Consider the following 19,759-nt stretch of genomic DNA (forward strand, 5'->3'; position numbering starts at 1 on the left):
AGATGGTTGGACTGTACCAGACTAACCATACCCAAAAGAAGGTGACTAGGAACTAGTACCAAAGTGAACTGCGAAGTGTTTCTGCAAATGTGGTCTGAAGATCAGCCTTGTGAAACTTATTTGGGGGAAGGTGTTGAGAATAGATTGCTGGACCTTGCCCCAAACCTCCTAATTCATCTTCTTCCTAAGTCATCAGAACCAGGGTATAGGAGTTCCTTAACAGTTCATGTACATAGTGAAATTCAAAAGTCTCCGAACTTCAGGGAGATTTCTTATGTGGTACAGGATTATTCATTCTCTGTCCTGTTCATAATTTCTATCAGTGGTGATACAATGTATACTGTAGGTATACATGACACAGAATTGAGTATAGCAGATAGGTTGAGTTTTTAGAATTAAGATCCTGAAAGATTTTGAACAGGGAAAATCTTAACAATATGAAATTTAGTAGGAGTAACCATAGTTCTTTTCTTGGATTTAAAAAAAAACAACTTCCAAGTAAAACAAGAGGCAGGATTAGCTTAGAATCTGTGTTTATAGAAAAGGCTGTGAGGTTTTTACAAAGAATTAATGATGCTGGGGATGTACCTCAGTGGCACTGTGCCTGCCTGGCAAGTACAAGGTCCTGAGTTCAATCCCCAGTATCGGAAAAAAAAATAATGACAAGTATATAATTATACAGTAAGAATGAGGGATATGATATAGATAACCTCTTTGGATCTTAGTCCAGATAGTAGAAGTATAGTATATGCTCAGTATTCTGTCATTGTGACCTAAATACATGACATACACAACTTAAAAGAGAAAAGGTTTATTTTGGCTCATGGTTTCAGAGGATTCAGTCCATGGTTTGCTGGCTCTAAGGCAGAAATACCATGATGGAAGGGTGGAGGAAAGCTGTTCTCATGGCATCCAGTAAGACCTGGAGCACAGGGGAAGAACAAGAGAGAGAGAGAGAGGAAGGGACTGGGAACAAGAATATACCCTTCCAAGGTTACACCCCCTGGCCTACTTCCTCCACTAGGCCTACCTCCTAACAGCACATTCAACTGTGAACCGACTATTGATGCCCTATGATTTAATTACCTTCTGAAACCTTTGCTTCTGGACATTGCTGAATTAGGGATCAAGCCCTTAATACATGAGTCTTTGGGGGACACTTCATATTTAAGTCATAACCAATAGTATTTGGAACGGAGAAGGTGATGGTTGTCTTTTACATAGCGCTGGCCATTCTTAAGAGTGCCAAGTTCAGGGCCAGGGATTTAACTGAGTGGTTCTGCTGCCTGCCTCGAAAGCTCAAGGTCCCGAGTTCAATCTCCAGTACCAAAAAAAAAAAAAAAAAAGAGTGCCAAGTTCAGATGGAGCTTTCTACTTTAGAAGGAATAAGGACAAATGGGAGGGCATTTGATGATGCAGTTCATGTTCTGAGCCTCAGAACTTGTAAGTGTATTTCCTTACATGAAAATAAAAGGTGTTTTGCAGATGTGATTAAGATTAAGGACTAAAATGGGATCATTTTAGATTATCCAGGTGGTTTTTTAGCCTAATAACAAAACATTAAAATAATTTCTTCGAGGTGGGTATGGTGGTGTACACCCATAATCCCAGTTGTCAGGAGGCTGAGGCAGGAGGATGTGAGTTCGAGTCTAGCCTGAGCTGCATACTGATGGGTTCAAGGTTGATTTGAACTACATAGTGAGCCCATGCCTCAAAAAACAAAAGACAAGACAAACAAAACAATGCCTTCTCTAGCTAAGGCACTCTAAGAATTAGAGGAAGATGTGATTATATAAAGAATGGTCAGAGAGACACAACATTGCTCATTTTGAAGATGGAGAAAGGAGGCCATGCACCAAAGAATGTGGGGAGCCTCTTAATGCTAGAAGAAATAATGAAATAGGTTTACCCTCAAAGCATTCAGAAAAAAATGCAGCTCTGCTGACACCTGATTTTAACTCAGTGAGACCTGTGTTAGACATGTGACCTAAAAAGCTATAAGGGAAATACATTTCTTGTTAAACTTGTGGAATTTGTTGTAACAGCAATAAAGAATACACATTTAGAGGATTTGGTTCATTCATTATAGTAGGGACATCTGAAACTTGGCTCCAGGAGCCACTGCTGAAGGGATTTGGGTTATTTAATTTGGAGAGTAAAAGATTCAGTGGGATGAATTTGCTTTCCTTAAGTATTTGAGGAACTTTCTTATGAAAGAAGCATTAGACTACTGCTGGGATAGAGCTGCAGTAGGGGGTAATTTTCATGTATAAGGAATTATCTAGAACAGGACAGACTGTTGTCAGAGATGGTAAATTTTATAACACCATGGTGTTTAATCCAAGGCTGGGCAACTACTTGACAGAGATACACAGATGGAAGATCATGTTAAGCTTTTCTTTCTTTTCTTTTTTTGGTACCAGGAATCGAACTCAGGGCCTTGTGCTTTTGAGGCAGGCGCAGTGCCACTGAGCTAAATCCCTGGCCCATGTTAAGCTTTTATAGTTTCAAGATCCTACCTATATAGTTTTAAGAAAAATATTTTAGTGCATTTTGTTGTTGTTGCTTCATATTCATGATGGATTTTTCTAAACTTTTTTTTTACACCACATTAAAACTGCTATAGAATGAATGTTCCAGACTTATGCTAATATTAACCTAAATTTACATTTATGGGAAAAGAACATTTCATTAAGTCCTTTTAAAAGGTAGATGCTTTTAGAGTTGTTCTTTTTTTTTTTTAAGAGTTGTGTTCTTTTAGGTTTATCTTTACTAGTTAAATCCAGTAGAGGGCAATATTGTACTATCTCTTCGGTTTATTGCTCCCACCTCCAGGGTAGTGTGTGTGAGAAATGTTTTACACAATCTATTGACTTTAAATGGATATACTGTTTCTTAACTACTACTTTGGTTGTATGAAATGCACTCCTTCTCCATATGCAATGTGATATGGTTGGAGTTTGTCAAATAAAAACTTTTTTCCTCTCATTTACCAGACTTTATATCTCTTGCTTTGTACTAAGTACTACAAATTATATTCAGTCCTAGAAAAGTAGCTAGGAATAAAAGTAATACCATTTTTCTGGTAGCATATTTTATTTAAAATTATATTTTCTTAAATTCTGACAAATGAATCTTAAAAAGACTTGATTTTTTTACTTAAATCTGGGTTCTTAATCAGTTTGGGATCATTAGATCTCATTTAAAATATGAAGAAAGTAACAAATTCTTTGTCCTAAGAATGTACATCTAAGGGGCCGGGGATTTAGCTCAGTGGTTCTGCCACCTTCACATCAACTTTCACATCAACTGGAAACTATCAAGAAAATGTGGTTTTTTAATAAAATGGAGTACTACTCAGCCATCAAAAATGAGAAATTAGAGACATTTATTGCTAAATGGATGCACATTGAGGCAGTACTCTTAAGTGAAATAAACAGGACACACGTGTAAATACTGAATAGTTTCTCAAGTGTGAGAAACTGAAAGTGTAAATAAGGACTAAAAGATATAATAGATAATGTGAAATAGGAAGAAAAGGGGCAAAGGGGAGGGGTAAATGAGAGGGGTAGGGAACAGGAAAGAAGGGAATGGAATTAATATGAGAAAATGGAAAAATGGAAACAAAGTCTTTGTAAATAGGGAGGGGTGGAGGGGTTGAAGGGAGGGCAGGGGAAGGGGGAAAATATAAGAACCAAGAGAGATTATGTAAAGGTGCAAATTTCCAATGATGGATGTCATTATATTGTATACCTAAAATGAACCAATAAAAGGATATATCAAAAAAAAAAAAAATGAGTCCAGGCAACACTTCCTGAATCAAAGAGAACATGGGACTAGGCATGGGTGCAGATTCAGTATTCCATTACTTGATACACAACTGGAATGTGTTGTAGCTCATAGTTTGTAGAGTTTTCAGTTCATAGTGGGCTGGCTCCAAGGCAGGGCAGCATGGGAGAGGGGCATCACAGAGGAGAAACAGTTCATGGCAGGCAGAAAACAGCAAAGTAGAAAAGAAGCAGCAAGCTACAAGTGACAACAGCAGTCTTTTTTCTGTCCTTTATATTCTATCCAGGCCCTTAGGGTAGGGAGCACAGACACCTAGGGTGGGCCTTCCCATTATTTACACCCAGATCTATGTCAAACCAATCAGACTAATTTAGTAATCACACACCCTTAATCCCACGGTCACACACTAGATCCAGCCACCTCTGAAAATCCCACCTATGACCACATGAGGCTTTGGGAGAACATCTAGATATAAACCATAACAGACAGGGTCTTACTAAGTCACTAAGTTTCCCAGGCTGGGCTTAAATTTAGCAATCCTCCTGTCCAGCCTCCCAGAGTGCTAAGATTACAGAAGTACCACCATGTCTAGCTGATCTATCAATCTTCATAACATTTATTTCTTTTCTTGCCCTATTGGTTGACTAGGATCTCCAGTACAGTAATGAGTAGAATTGGAGATAATAAGCACTCTTTTGGATTGTTTGTGTGTGTTTTAATTCCATCTCATCTCACCCATCAATACATAGAAGCTCTGCATTTAATTTTGTTCCTTTAGTAATTATGGTGGACTTAATAAGATCTAATTACATTGATACATTTACCTTTCCCAGAAAATGCTGGGAACCTAGAATACTTTGACCCCATTTATCCCTTCTTTATTTACATGTCATTTGTGTATTTGAATTTTATAAATATTTAAATTCCATATGAAATTATTATTTAAAGGGCAGTATTCTACACAGTCAGTATTCACTTAGATTTACTTACTTTTTTTTTTTTTTTGGTACTGGGGATCGAACTTGGGTCCTTGTGCTTACACAGCAGGCAGTGAAACCACTGAGCTAAATCTCCGGCCTTTTACTTACATATTTATCCTGTACATTACTCTTCATTTTAATTTTTATCTGAGATTATTTTCTTCTGTATGATAAATATCCTTTAGTTTTTTTTTAAAGTATAGATCTGCCAATAAGCTGTTCTCTCAGTTATTGTTTGTGAAAATATCTATTTCATCTTCATTCTTGAAGGTTATTTTCACTGGATAATAATATTCTAGGTTTACTATTATTAGTATTTCATTCTACTATGTTGTTGAGAAGTTGGTAGAGATTTGGCTCCTTTGAAGAGAATCTGCCTTTTTTTCCTCTTGCTATATTTAAGATCTCATCTTTATTTTTATTTTTAAGCAAATTCATCATGAAGTATCTAGATATCCCCCTCCCTTTTTGTGGTACTGGGGAGTGAACCCAGGGTCTTTCCCAGCCTTTTTTATTTTTTATTTTGAGACAAAGACTTGGTATGTCACTGAGTTGCTCAGTTAGCCAGGCTGGGCTCAAACTTGCCATCATCCTGTCTCAGCCATGGAGAGTGTGTGAGGATCACAGGTATATGCTGTCATGCCCAGCTTATTTGTATTTATCCTGCCTGGAGTTGATGAGATTTCTCAATTCTGGCTTGATACCCTCAATCTGTTTTAGAAAATTCTCACTTAATAATGTCTTCAAATGTATTTCTGATCTCTTTTTTCTTTCCTCTCCTCTGGAGATTTTAGTTATACATTTTAGGCCTTTCGTAGTAATGCTATTAATTTTTTTCCTCTAATGTGTCATTCTTTTTTTAAATTTGTACTGGGGATTGAACTCTGGACCTTGAGCTTGCAAGGCAGGCAGCAGAACCACTGAGCTAAATCCCCAGCCAATGTGTCATTCTTTTGATTCTTATGAGTTATTCTATTATCTTTTAAATTATCTTCCAGTTCATTGGTTCTCTTTTCAACTCCAATATGTTAAAATTGTCTACAGGGTTTTTAATTGCAGTTAGTTTTTCCCATCTAGAGCTTCTATTTGTTTGATTTATGTGGTATCTATTAGTAATTCTCTGCTAAATGATTCAGTATTCTCTTTTTCTGTATATATTCAGGATTACTTAAAATTTAAAGTCTGTATCTAAAACTCTATTTTCTCTGTGAATGTTTCTATAGCTCATTTTTAATCACTTTTTATCTCTTTACCTAATATCTTAAAATGTTGAATATTAAAAAGGTAAAAAACTTGAAGCCTAGGATAATATTCTCCTCCCCAGAGAGGATGTCTGTTTTCTTTTGGGTTCTGGCTAGGACATTAGAATTCCCAATCGTCTTAATCCCATTACAGAGATTTCAGTGATTTGAAGCCCATCTTTAGCACTTTTAGGCTGTTCTGTTCCCTATTTACCTTACTTCTTGGGTATAATCCTTCATCATTTAAATGTGTAGAGCTTACCAGAATTCTCTCCCTTGTTGGTAGGTGCAGAACTCTTGATTTTTGGAAGTACTGTGACTTGTCACCAGTTTAGACTGACGAGGTTCATTTAAGATTCGGGCATCTGGAAGAAGAGACATAAGTCCTGGAAATGTCTGAACACACCTTATTCTCAGCTGCTTAGCTCAGCCCCACGTACTTGGGTGGCAGTCCTCAGGCCCCCTACCCCACTCTTGAGGCTTCTTGGCCCCCCTTAGCTGCTGCACATTCTCTGGAGTCCTCAGCCACATAGACCTCAGGCAGCCCGGATTTACAGGGATGTACATAATAGTGGCTTCATGGCAGTATCAAGCTTGATTATGTTATTGACATGGAGACCTGGAGGTGCACCTGCGCTGCAGTTTTGCTGATTCCTGCTACTCCTACCACTGGAAATCACCAGCCCACAGCCTGAACCAAAGTATAACTATCTTAGGCTTCATGTTTCCTCACATGCAGCCACCTCTTCAGAGTAACAGGTGCCCCTTGGAGAAAATGTGCTCAAAAATGACCAGCTCATCTTTCGTTTCCTTCTTCTGGAGTTTGGCCCTGTTCTTCACTCCCTTGTTAAAGTTTCTTTATGCCCTCAAGTAGACTTTTATTTATCTAGCTGTTCTAGTTGTCCTAAGAGCATTGATATGTTCTGAACACACTTTCTCAACTTTGTTTTCCAACCTTGTTACTGAGTTTTTCATAGAAACTCTTTAATTTCTAAGACTCTTTTCTTTTTTTTTTGTATTAAATTCTTTTATTGGTACATTGTAGGTATACAACACAATTACATTTCTCAATGGGAATTGTACCTTTACATAATGCATCTTGGTTCTTATTTTTTCCCCATTCCTAGCCCTCCCTTCACGCCCTCCACCCTTCCCCATTTACAAAGACTTTATTTCCATTTTTTCCATTTCTCATCATTTTTTCCTTTCCCTTCTTTCCTTTCCCCTGTGCCTCCCACTACCCCTACCCCTTTGGACCTTTTCTTCCTATTTTACATTATGGATTATTCATTCTAATCATTGGTACATTTTAGGTATACAATATAATGACATTCATCGTTGGAAATTTGCACCTTTACATAGTCTCTCTTGGTTCTTATTTTTCACCCTTGCCCAGCCCTCCCTTCAACCTCTCCAGTCCTCCCTATTTACAAAGATTTTGCTCCTATTTTTCCATTTTCTCATATTAATCCCATGACCATTTTCTTTTTCTCCTTTTGGGTATATGCGTTTTTTTTGTTTGTTTGTTTGTTTGTTTTTGTTTTTTGGTACTGGGGATTGAACTTGGGTCCTTGCACTTGCACAGCAAGCGGCGAAACCACTGAGCTAAATCCCTGGCCCCAAGGGTATATGCGTTTTAGAAGACTAGGATTATATTCTTGCTTGATAAACATGATATTTTGTTTATCTTTGAGGCTATTGTATGTGTTGCTGCCGTTGACATTTTTTTGTCTTTTTTTTTTTTAAGTTCTGGGGATTGAACTCAGAGTCTTTGCACTGAACTATATCCCTAGCCCTTTTATTTTAATTAATTAATTAATTAATTAATTAATTGAGACAGAGTCTTGCTAAGTCACTAAGTAGCCCAGACTGAAGTTGAATTTGTGATCCTCTTGCCTCCCAGAGTGCTGGGAATACAAGCACCTGGGTGCCTGTGTTTACTCAATTAGCTACTACTGCCCTTAAATGACTCCCAATCAAAACACTCTCATTTTGCCATCTCTAGAAAATAAAATTCTGCCCTTTTATTATGGTTAGAAAGGGGAATTCACCTGGCTGTATAGTGTAGGGTAGGATACCCAAAGATCTACATCCTTTGCAGAGTTTTAGTTAGTCTTCATATTTCTCCCATTCCCTTCCAGAATTCCTTGGTGCTGTTTATTCCTTAAACATTTGCTGATTATGGAGTATCCATTTCTCTGCTGCTAATTTAGGATTCTGTGTTTTGGAAGTTGGCTGAACCCTTTACCATTTATTTGCTGTCCAGCTTTCAAATTGTTATTCCTTACACTGTCCCTGTCTCTTTTCTGTTAGAGTTTAGGCACTTTTGACAAGTGTTTTTACTTTTGTTTTAAAGGATTAGCAAAAGCACATGCTTGAGTTTGATCACCTCTCTTTGCCAAGAAGAAGCCAAAATATATTTGTGTGTGTGTGTGTGTGTGTGTGTGTGTGTGTGTGTGTTACTAGGGATTGAACCTAGGGAGCACACTCTGCTGTGCTATGTGCCCAGCCCTTATTTGTTTATTTTGAGATAGGTCTCACTAAGTTGTCTAGACTGGACTCAAACTTGTGATCTTCATGCCTCAGCCTCTTGAGTAGCGGAGATTGTAATTATATGCCACTGCAGCTGGAATTTATTTGCTTTTAGTATGTGTGTTTTGTATTTGTCTCATTTTAATTTTCATGATAATATTGTTTTTATTTGCTGCAGTAAGTAAATTGCCACGATCAAAGTATATTGTCTTGTTTCTTTTATCTGTGAGCCTAGAAATACTTTATTGTACTACAACAACCCTGATGGAAATTTACCAATCTAGTTTTTTCTTTTTTCTCTCTTATCTTTTTTAGTTTTTTAATTGTTCTTTTCTTAACCAATCTAGTTTTTAAAAAAGTTATTTAAAATCATAAAAAGTATACAGTGAACACTCATCACCCAGTTTTATACTATATTTTCTTTAAATTTTATTTTTTAGTTTATTTTTAATTGACACATAATTGTACATATTTATGGGGCACGGTGTGATGTTTTGATACATGTACATTACATTGTATAATGACAAAATCGTGGTAATTACCATGTCCATTATCTCCATCATTTGTCATTTCTTTCTAGTAAGGTCATTTAAAATCTTCCCTTCTAGCTGTTGTGAAATGTACATTATTGTTAACTATGTTCATCCTATTGTGCAATAGAACACCAGAACTTAGTCTTCCTATCTTACTCTAGTTTAGTAACTGTTGACCAGTCTCTCCCCGTTTCTTCTTTCCCACTGGCTTCCCAACTCTGGTAGCTACTGTTTTGCTCTCTACTGTGATATCAGCTGTAGTTTCTATTTCACAAAATAATTACAGGAGTGGTATGAAGAGAAAACTTCAAACATTTGTTTATAGTAGTATTTTTATTATTTTTAGCAGTTAATATAATTCGTACCTAATCATGCTTCTTAGGATGTTTACACCTTATGTGGAGGAATGGAAGAGTGCTGTATGGAAGAGAAGGGTAGGAAAAAATTCATTACCAATTAGACTTGAAACAGTATTTCATAAAGGGTTTTTTTTTTTTGGTAGCAGGGATCGAACTCGGGTCCTTGTGCTCTCGAGGCAGGCAGCAAAAACACTGAGCTAAATCCCCAGCCCCTCATAAAGGTTTTTGCCATCTCATAAGCCTAGGCCTTTAAAAAATTTGTTTAGTTATTTTACCTTTCATTTTATATCATATTGTATAAAATTAGTGGTGATATATGAATAGCTCATCATACTGCTATTCTCCAGAAATTTGCTTAAAGTTTCCCATGCACCAGAGTTCTGTCAGTAGACTGTTCTTTAGACAGGTCTTCTCTATATTATTCTTAAGAATCTGTGGGGGTTTTTCTTCTTCCTTCTCTCTCTCACTTTCTCTATGTCTTGTTCTCTCTTTTCTTTCCTCCCTTTTTTTTCTTTGTTACAAATATTACATGAAGGTATCCTAGGAAAGATCTTGGCCAGATTTAAAGTAGACAGGATTTAAGGTCCAGCAGCCCTTGCCTTTCACCTTTCCCCAGTGTCTTGGACTTTATTGTTGGATGTAGATAGATTTGCCTTTGTCTCGCACAAAGAATTAACTATTCTCTTTGAACTGATGAAAATGAATATTTTGAAACAGAACTTTATTGCCTTTAAATACATGCAATAATTTAAATTAGGTTGATGTACTTTGTTCATTCAAATTTTAGCTTGAAAATTAGGGATATCTTTTTTGGGGGGCAGAGGGTTGAGACAGGGTCTCTCTATGTAGTTCAGGCTGGCCTCAAACTCACTATGTAGCCTAGGCTGGCTTCGAACTCATGGCAGTCCTCCTGCTTCAGCCTCCCAAATGCTGGGATTACAGGTGTATGATACCACACCTTGGGGTTAGGAGTATATTTTAATGAATAGATAAATCCAAATTTGTAATTAGCACATTGGTGATATTTTAAAATATACTTGAGGGTTCTTTAAAGCTATTTCCTTTTTTTTTTTTTGTATTAAATTCTTTTATTGGTACGTTGTAGGTATACAACACAATTACATTTCTCAATGGGAATTGTACCTTTATATAATGCATCTTGGTTCTTATTTTTTCCCCATTCCTAGCCCTCCCTTCACGCCCTCCACCCTTCCCCATTTACAAAGACTTTATTTCCATTTTTTCCATTTCTCATCATTTTTTCCTTTCCCTTCTTTCCTTTCCCCTGTGCCTCCCACTACCCCTACCCCTTTGGACCTTTTCTTCCTATTTTACATTATCGATTATTCATTCTAATCATTGGTACATTTTAGGTATACAATATAATGACATTCATCGTTGGAAATTTGCACCTTTACATAGTCTCTCTTGGTTCTTGTTTTTCACCCTTGCCCAGCCCTCCCTTCAACCCCTCCAGCCCTCCCTATTTACAAAAATTTTGTTCCTATTTTTCCATTTTCTCATATTAATCCCATTCCCTTCTATCCTTTCCCCTAGCCCTCCCACTTCCTTCCCCTTTGCCCCTTTTCTTCCTATTTCACATGACCTATTATACATTTAGTCCTTATTTACACTTTCAGTTTCTCACACCAGAGAAACTATTCGGTATTTACACATCTGTGTCCTATTTATTTCACTTAAGAGTATTGCTTCAATGTGCATCCACTTAGCTATAAATGTCTCTAATTTCTCATTTTTTATGGCTGAGTAGTACTCCATTTTATAAAAAACCCCCACATTTTCTTTATCCAGTCTCCAGTTGATGGGCATTTGGGCTGTTTCCAAGTTTTAGCTATTACAAACTGTGCTGCTATGAACATGGGTGCACATATATCACTGTGGTATGATTCTTTTAATTCTTTGGGGAAGATCCCCAGCAGTGGAATAGCGGGGTCAAACGGGATTTCCAGTCCTAGTTCTTTGAGGTATCTCCATACTGATTTCCACAGTGGTTGCACCAGTCTACACTCTCACCAGCAGTGGAGCAGGGTTCCTCTTTCCCCACAGCCCCGCCAGCATTTGTTATTGGTTGATTTCATGATAGCAGCCATTCTTTCTGGAGTGAAGTGGAGTCTCAGCATTGTTTTCATTTGCATCTCTTGAATGACCAGTGACGTTGAACATTTTTTCATGTATTTATTTGCTCTTTCTACTTCTTTGTCTGAGAGATGTCTGTTCATTTCAGATGCCCATTTTTGGATTGGGTCTTTAAATTTGGGAGGTCTGATCTTTTTAAGTTCTTTATAGATTTGAGAGAGTAGACCTTTGTCTGAGGAAGAGCAGGTGAAGATTTTTTCCCACATTGTGGATTGTCTCTTCACACTGCTGGTGGTTTCTCTTGCTGTGCAGAAGCCTTTTAATAAGAAGAGATCCCATTTGTTGATTGTTTGCGCTAGTTCACGGGCAACTGAGGTTTTGTGCATAAAATCTTTTCCTACACCGATGTCTCCAAGGGTTCTACCTAACCTCTGTTCCAACTGGTTCAGAGTTTCTATTTTAATATTTAGATCTTTAATCCATTTTGATTTTAGTTTAGTGCATGGTGAGAGATACAGGTCTAGTTTTAATCTTTGGCAAGTTGAAGCCCAATTTTTCCAGCACCATTTATTAAAGAGGCTAAAACTATTTTCTTATGCATTTAAAACATTGCCCCTGAAAGTCTGGTTTATGTTATTTGTCTACCTTACCTATAGGTAAGTTTCTGTGGAGGGAGGGAAGGTAGAAAAAGGGAAGTTGTATTTGATCAGTGCACACTTATGCATATATTGAAATATTACACTGAATCTCATTAATATGTACAGTTAAAACATGCTAATAAAAATACAGTAGGGAGTGGTAGTGCATGCTTGTAATCCCAGCACTTAGGAGGCTGAGGCAGGAGGATCACCATGAGTTTGAGGCCAGCCTGGGCTACATAGTGACTTCAAGGCCTGCCTGAACTACGTAAGTAGCAAGACCCTGTCTCAATAAAACCAAAACCAAACAACCACCCCCCCCCCAGATTCTCTTTGACCCTTATTCAAAACATCATACATTCTGAGTTAGTGGGTACTCTTACTGTATTTTCCTTTGATTTCCCTGATGCAAACAAAAGTACAAATAACATCTTTATTGTGAAAGTCTTGTTTCTCCTGTAACACGTGTTCCATCTTATGCGTATAGGAAACCCATCAGATGTGGCCTAACCAGAAAGGTCTCTGAGGAATTCTCAGCCCAAAGATAGGAACTACTGTTCCTTTGTTTTTTATTGCTAAGCATCAAGTAATAGTGAAGCAAGGTTCTTAAAAATGTAATGCATTTTAAAATAAATTAGATCTCAACCTATTGAATAATATTTAAATTCAGATTCTTCTATCTGTAACCAATTTTTTTTCCATTCTGGGGATTGAACCCAGGGCTAGCCAAGTGTTCTGCCACTAAGCTACACCTCTAGCACTTTTTTTATTTTTTTGAATTGAGACAGGGTCTTGCTAAATTGCTTAGGCTGGACTTGGACTTGTGATCCTCTTTTCCTGCCTCAGCTGAGATTTTAGACATGCGTCACCAAGCCCAGCCAACTACACCTTATTAATATGTGCAATTTTTATGTTTTTATGTATCAGGCAGAAAGTTTGGTTAAGATTCTTCTGTAGTATATTATATAAGCAAATATACTACCTTAACACTTTAAACATTTTATAATCTAATGTTCCTTTTAATTTCTTGTTTAGTAAATTTATTTGATAATATAATTGAGATTCATTTTAGCAAATTTACTGTTATATAAAAGATAACTTAGATGATTGTTTATAGAGTTCATAAAATAAATGCTAAATTTCTGTAAAGGATTTACAAGATAACATTAAATTATTTCTTGTTTAGATTACAAAAGTAGTAAATGCTTATTGAAAAATTCAAACAATTCAGAAAATTAGTCTTTCTCTCTTCCTCTTTCCTATCTCTTATTTTCCTAGAGTAATATTTTAGTGTATCTTTTTCTGGACTTTTTTCCATGTACATATAAACACATACATATATGTACTGAATATGATTTGGGTTTATTTGGATTTAACAAAACATACACATTCTATAAACCTTTTTCTTGCAACAACCTGTAATGGACACTCCAACGTTAGAATTTACAGAGCTCACACATAGTTAAATCAGATTTTCTTAAGTCATTTCAATTAACCAATTGATGAATAATTAGATCACCTTCAGTTTTTATTACAAATGATATATATATTTATATATATATATTTATATATTTATTTATTTATTTATTTTTTGGTTGCTGGGGATTGAACTCAGGACCTTGAGCTTGTGAGGTAGGCACAGTACCATTGAGCTAAATCCCCAGCCCCTACAAATGATATTTGCAATAAACATTTTTTTTTTTTTTTGAGACAGGGTCTTGCTATGAAGTTCATTCAGGCTGGCCTTGAACTCACTATGTAGCCCAGTCTGGCCTCGAACTTGCAGCAATCCTCCTACCTCAGCCTCCAGAGTGCTGGGATTTCACTCAATGAACATTCTTGTATAGCTATGTATCTATATTTTTATCTTATAAGTTCTTATAATTGAAAATGATAGGTTGAAGAGAATATGCATTTAAAATTGTGAAAGGTATTTAAAATTGCCCTCCTAGAAAATGGTATCAATTTACAAGAGAATATTGCAACCCCGTACCTTTGCCAAACTTGGAATTTTTATGCTCTTAAATATTTTCTAACTACCTGCAAAAATTATTCAGTTTTAATTGGCATTTATTTGATTTTTCAAATGAAGTGTTATAGTGTTATATCATTTTATATGTTTATTAGCCATTTGTTTTTTTTCTTTTTATCTAACTTCTAAAAACTGATTAGTAAGAGCTCTTTGAAAATAATGGTTATTAATTTTTTTTGTCTGTTTTATTTCTTTCAGCCTGTCATTTACCTTTGTTTATGGGTATTGAACAAATAAAAATTTCTAATTTTTATGGAACTTTTCATCTAAGAACAAATTTCTTCATATTTCTTTAGTTCTCTGTTTAGATCTTTCATTTGTTTTATATTTATTCTTATGTGTTTGGTCTCTCTGTGTGTTTTCATTTTTAATCTTTGTTGAAACTTGAGTGGGATTTTTACTTTTCTGTAACATTTGGTGTGGGTTACTAGGAAAATAGTTTGTGTATGCTTGCATGTTTAATGTTTACTTTGTAACTGACTAAATTACTGGTCTCTATTGTTAATGCTAATGGGTTTTTAGTTGATTGTCTTAAGTATACAATTATCTTATTTGTGAATAATGATAATTTTATGTTTTTGCCCTTTTATATATGTGCATTATGTGTATATCTGAACTGTATGCATACATATTAAGTAGATTATTAACTCTTTTCTAATAGATATCTTTTTTCTTGTTGTTGTTGTTTTGAGACAGAGTCTGCTATGTACGTCAGGCTGACCTTGAACTTATACTATATGGCCCAGGTTGGCCCTGAGCTTATAGTAATTCTCCAGCCTTAGCTTCCCAAGGGCTGGGATTACAGGCATACACTACTAGGCCCACCTTAGATATCTTTCTTTCTGTTTAGGGGATATTTGCTTCTATTCCAAGTTTAGTACATTTTAAAAATCAGAAATGGGCATCTACAATAATTATATTTTTTCTGTTTTTAACTATTTTGTAGTCAAATAAATTAACAATTTCTGTGTGTTGAACTTTCATTGTTTTCCTGAAATAAACATTTTTCAGTATTATTTTAATAAAATTTGATTTACAAAGTTGTTGTTGTTGTTATACTAGAGAGTGACCCAGTACCTTCAAACTGAACTACATCCCAAACCCTATTTATTTTGAGATGGGGTTTTGCTAAGCTGAACTTTAACTTGTGATACTCCTGCCTCAGCCTCCCAAGTTCTGAGATTAGAGGTGTGCACCATCACATCTGGCTTATTAATATTTTATTTGAAAGATGTTTAATACATATATATTTGATTTGAATACTGAATTATGTAATTTGATTATGTATTAGATTGTGTAAACCTTTGTGAAATGGTTTGTGAGATTTTCTGTCTTTATGTACTTAGAATTTTTTTATTTTTATATTTACAGACTTCACTAGTTTTCTTTGAGTGCCTCTGCACAGGATTTGGAAAGGCTCTCTGGGTTCCCCTGGCCATTTTGTTTCTGGGCTGCAGCTGCAGCAGCTTTTAAGGTCCTTTTTTTGTTTCTTCAGTTTTTGTACCTCCTGGAAAACATGAATGTGCAGAGCTAAGAAGGGGTGGTGGGCTTTCTGGTAATACAGAAGGCGGAAGTGTACTCAATCCCCAGCTCTCTGTATATCTTCTCAAAGACATCATAGATGGTCTTTTGGAGATTTTTGAGGATCTTTTTCCTCTGGTCAGTGCTCATCAGCAGATAGCGTCTGTAGGCTTTGTCCTTTGGATGTTTCTGCATGTGTTCTTCGTAATTGCATATCTTGATGGTCAGGGCAACAACAAATCGAGTCCCCAGAGATTTGGTGTCCTCAGGGTTTGCCATTTCCTTGTTCATCAACGTTCTTGCTTGATTTTTAGCATCTCTTTCTGGTTGGCCATTTCCAAAGACCAAGAGTCTGTTCACAACCTACTCAACCTTCTCAGTTCCAGGGGTGCTCTGGTAGTCTTTGAGCAGTGTGGAAGGGGAAGGCGGGTCATTACTGTGGCTGGGCTGGATTGGTTTTTGGATGGCATAACCACGTGCAGCCTGTAGGAAACTTTGAGGCTGTAGCCCTGCTAGTCTGAGGGAAGCCTAGTGCTCCCTCTGCCAGACAGACCAAAGACTGGGCCTGGGGCGCTGCCTGGGATCCAACTCAACTCAGTGCCCACCACACAGCACTAAGCATGGTGATGTCCGACCCCCCTTCGCCCTCCAAGGCTACCATACTTGGAAAATTTTAGCAAAGGAATAATCTCTTTCTGTTTCTTAAAGTTTTGGTAGAATCTGCTTATAAAACCATTTTGTAAAATACTAAGAGTAAATCTGTATTTTTCATGTACTTCTATTGAAGGTTTTGACCTGTTTTTTTTTTTAGTCAAATTTTAATTAAATATTAATTACTTAAATACTAATTGTTTTATTTTTCTTCAAAAGTGTCTGCATTATTCATCTCGATCAGCAGTTCTCAAAATGTCTAAAAACCCCTAGGTGTCCTTGTAAGCATTTTTTTTTTGAATTTCTAGAGATTGAACCTAGGACTTCACACATGCTAAACATATACTCTGCCATTAAGTAGACCCTCTTTACTCTCTTTGATTTTTTTTTTGTACCAGTGATTGAACTCAGGACCTTGCATTTGCAAGGCAGGCGTGGCGCCACTGAGCTAAATCCCTGGCCCCCGCTTTAAATTTTTTATTTTGAGTCACGGTCTCCTTAAGTTGCCCAGGCTCACCTTGAATTTGCAGTCCTCTTGCTTTAGCTTCCTGATTAGCTGACATTACAACTGTGTAACATCATGGCCAGAAAAATCATTTTTAAAAAATATGTAATTTTCTTTTTTCATTCTTATTCTCTCAAGAGTACACAATGGAGTTTTCTAGAGGTTATACAATGTGTACTGTCACAGCAAGTTGAATACAGAAGTAGATATGAAAATACAACTATATTGAAGAGATTTGCAAAAATATACCACAATGCCACTTTCTCCCAAATTAGTTTTCTTTAAATCTTCTTTCAATGGAATATTCTGCTATACATTATTTTTATATATTTGCATATACACCTACATAAATATATGCATCTTTATTTTTACATATTTATTTTGTGGCTGTTCCTGTGTGTTTATGAGCATAGCTGCATCTTGGTTGGAAGCACTGGCTTACTTTGTGTTTGTAGACAATTGTGTCCATAGGTCCAGTTTGTAGAAGTGCTTTAGATGTGTGAGCCAGGGGACTTCTGATGATAGACCTAGATGAAAGGCATAGAGCTCTCTAGCCTTAGGCAGAAAGAGTTGGAGGCCTTCTCCAGGGATGTTGCTGTCATAGGTTAGCCTTGACCTGTGATGACTGCACTGAATAGCTTGAAACCCATGTTGTGCCCATGGCAGGAATTCAGAGGTAACCCTAGCTGAAATACAAAGGCCTCATTACTAAAGTTGCCTATACCGCTTCATCCTCAGTGACTCTGCCATACCGTATTAGTTCTTGCTTGAATCATGGCTTTAGTTTTTCTGTGTTTTCATTTTTTCCTATTTCCCATCTTCATCCTCTAACTCAACTAGAGTGACCAGTCCTGAAAACATATGGTCAGGCCACTCCATTGGTTAAAATACTTTTGTGGCACTGTGTTGCTTGAAGTATAAAATCTAAACCTCTTAATATGGGTTTGATTGTTCTGTGATCTAAGTTCCTGCCTCCTCCTTTGCATACCCCAGCCACACATCTTTGGATTTTTTTGGAACAGAACATTCCCAGCTCTCTGGCCTTTGCCCCTACAGTTTTCTCTGTTTGAAATATACATTCCCCACTTCTATAGCAAGTTAATCCTAAGTAACTGATTCTTCAAAACTGAGATTAGGTGTCACTTTCTTCCACAAGACTGAGCTGAGGATTCTTTATATGTCCCTTCCAGCTATATCCCCATCATGGATCCTACTACTCTGCATTTTCGTTATTTTCATTAATGTTATTAATTTACTAACACTACTGATGTTTATTTTCATTTTACTTCCTTTTTTTCTTAGTTCATGGGTTCACTCATGTATACAGACTGGTTTTGTGTGTGTGTGTGTGTGTGTGTGTGTGTGTGTGTGTGTGTGTGTGGTACTGGGGATCAAACTCAGGACTTTGCACTTGCAAGGCAGGCACAGTGCCATTGAGCTTGGTCCCAGACTGGTTTTTCATCTCTGCATTCTCAGTAAAGATTTTACCACATAGTTGGTACCCCTAAAACAACAAAGTTTTGAATTTTTTTTATCTTGTGGTTGAGAAACCCAGGCCCAGAGAGATAACTACCTTTCAAGTGATTATACAACATCTAGAAAGACAGAGCCTGCCTTTTAGCCAAGTGTTTGTTTCCCTTTATCAGGAGTTACAGATTCAAGCTTCTTTCTTTCCTTTCTTTTTTCCTTTTCCCTTTTCTTTTCCTCTCCCCTTTCCTTTTTTCCTTTCCAAAGGTATCTTAACTATGTAGACTAGGTCTAGAACTCTCTATCCTCCTGCCTCAGCCTCCTGAGTGTTGTGATTACAGGTGTGTGTCACCAGGCCTGCCAAACTGAGATGTCTTATAAGGGCCATATAGGCAGTAAAAATGATAAAAGTGGACTGGTCATTACCCTCATTTTCCTGCAAAATATGACTTTTTCATGCTATATTTCCCATATATGATAAAGAAGTGTTTTGGTACAAGTAATAGTATTTTTTTTTTTTGGTACCGGGGATCGAACTCAGGACCTTGCACTTTCGAGGCAGGCACAGTGCCACTGAGCTAAATCCCTGCCCCAAGTAATAGTATTTTGTCTTTCACTTACACTAGCACATAAAAACAATTGTATGAAAATATTGTGCTGGGTGTGGTGGCATATGCCTGTAATTCCAGCACTAAGGAGGTTGAGGTAGTAGGATTGCTGAGTTTGAGTTTGAGGCCAGCCTGGAATACATAGTGAGACCTTGTCTAAAAAAAAAACAAGAAAAAAGAAAGGAAAGAAAATGGTTATATTGTGACTTGATGAATTTAAGGATCAAATTTAAGGTTTCTTTTCTGTGCTGTCATGGAACTTTGTATTGTATATACATAAATGTGACATTTCTACATTTTTCTTTTTTCAAGGTATGGGGGATTGAACCCAGGGCATTTGCCCTGAGCTATTCTCCAGCCCTTATTTTATTTTTTATAATTTGAGATAGGGTCTCCCTAAATTGCTAAATTGCCCAGGCTGGGATTAAACTCTCAACCCTCCTGCTTCAGTCTCCAGGAGTGCTGAGATTATAGGAATGCACCATCTCTTTTTCTTTTTCCTTTTCTTTTTCTTTCTGTCTCTCTCTTTCTCTCTTGCTCTCTCATCTGTATCTCTTTCTCTGTTTTCCTTTCTCCCCTCCCTCCCTCCCTCCCTCCCTTCCTTCCCTCTTTTTTCTTTTTCACCTTCTTTCCTTTTTCTTTTTTTGAGAGTCTTGTTACGTCCCTCAGGATAGCCTGGGGCTCACAATCCTCCCACCTCAGCCTGCCGAGTAGCACTACCAGGCCCAGCTGCCAAATGTGATACTTCTTGTATTATGGTTTCAGTTTTGGGGCTCATGTCCTAGTTTATTACTCAAAACTTTCTT

The 19,759-nt window shown here is 36.8% G+C and overlaps 1 protein-coding gene and 1 pseudogene across 6 annotated transcripts in view; one reads left to right on the forward strand and one right to left on the reverse strand.

The window, feature by feature from the left end:
* The window catches only part of Pus10 (pseudouridine synthase 10), a 71,822-nt gene that overhangs the window by 19,127 nt on the left and 32,936 nt on the right, over nt 1-19,759 (forward strand). The window lies entirely within an intron of this gene.
* LOC147826951 (small ribosomal subunit protein uS15m pseudogene) lies at nt 5,621-19,523 on the reverse strand (annotated as a pseudogene). Its single transcript, XR_015452972.1, has one exon. The product of XR_015452972.1 is annotated as a small ribosomal subunit protein uS15m pseudogene (transcript).

This window comes from Heterocephalus glaber, unplaced genomic scaffold (assembly GCF_053883595.1).
Source record: "Heterocephalus glaber isolate CG9 unplaced genomic scaffold, H.glaber_assembly_v1.0 deba00001457, whole genome shotgun sequence".
NCBI lineage: Eukaryota > Metazoa > Chordata > Mammalia > Rodentia > Bathyergidae > Heterocephalus > Heterocephalus glaber.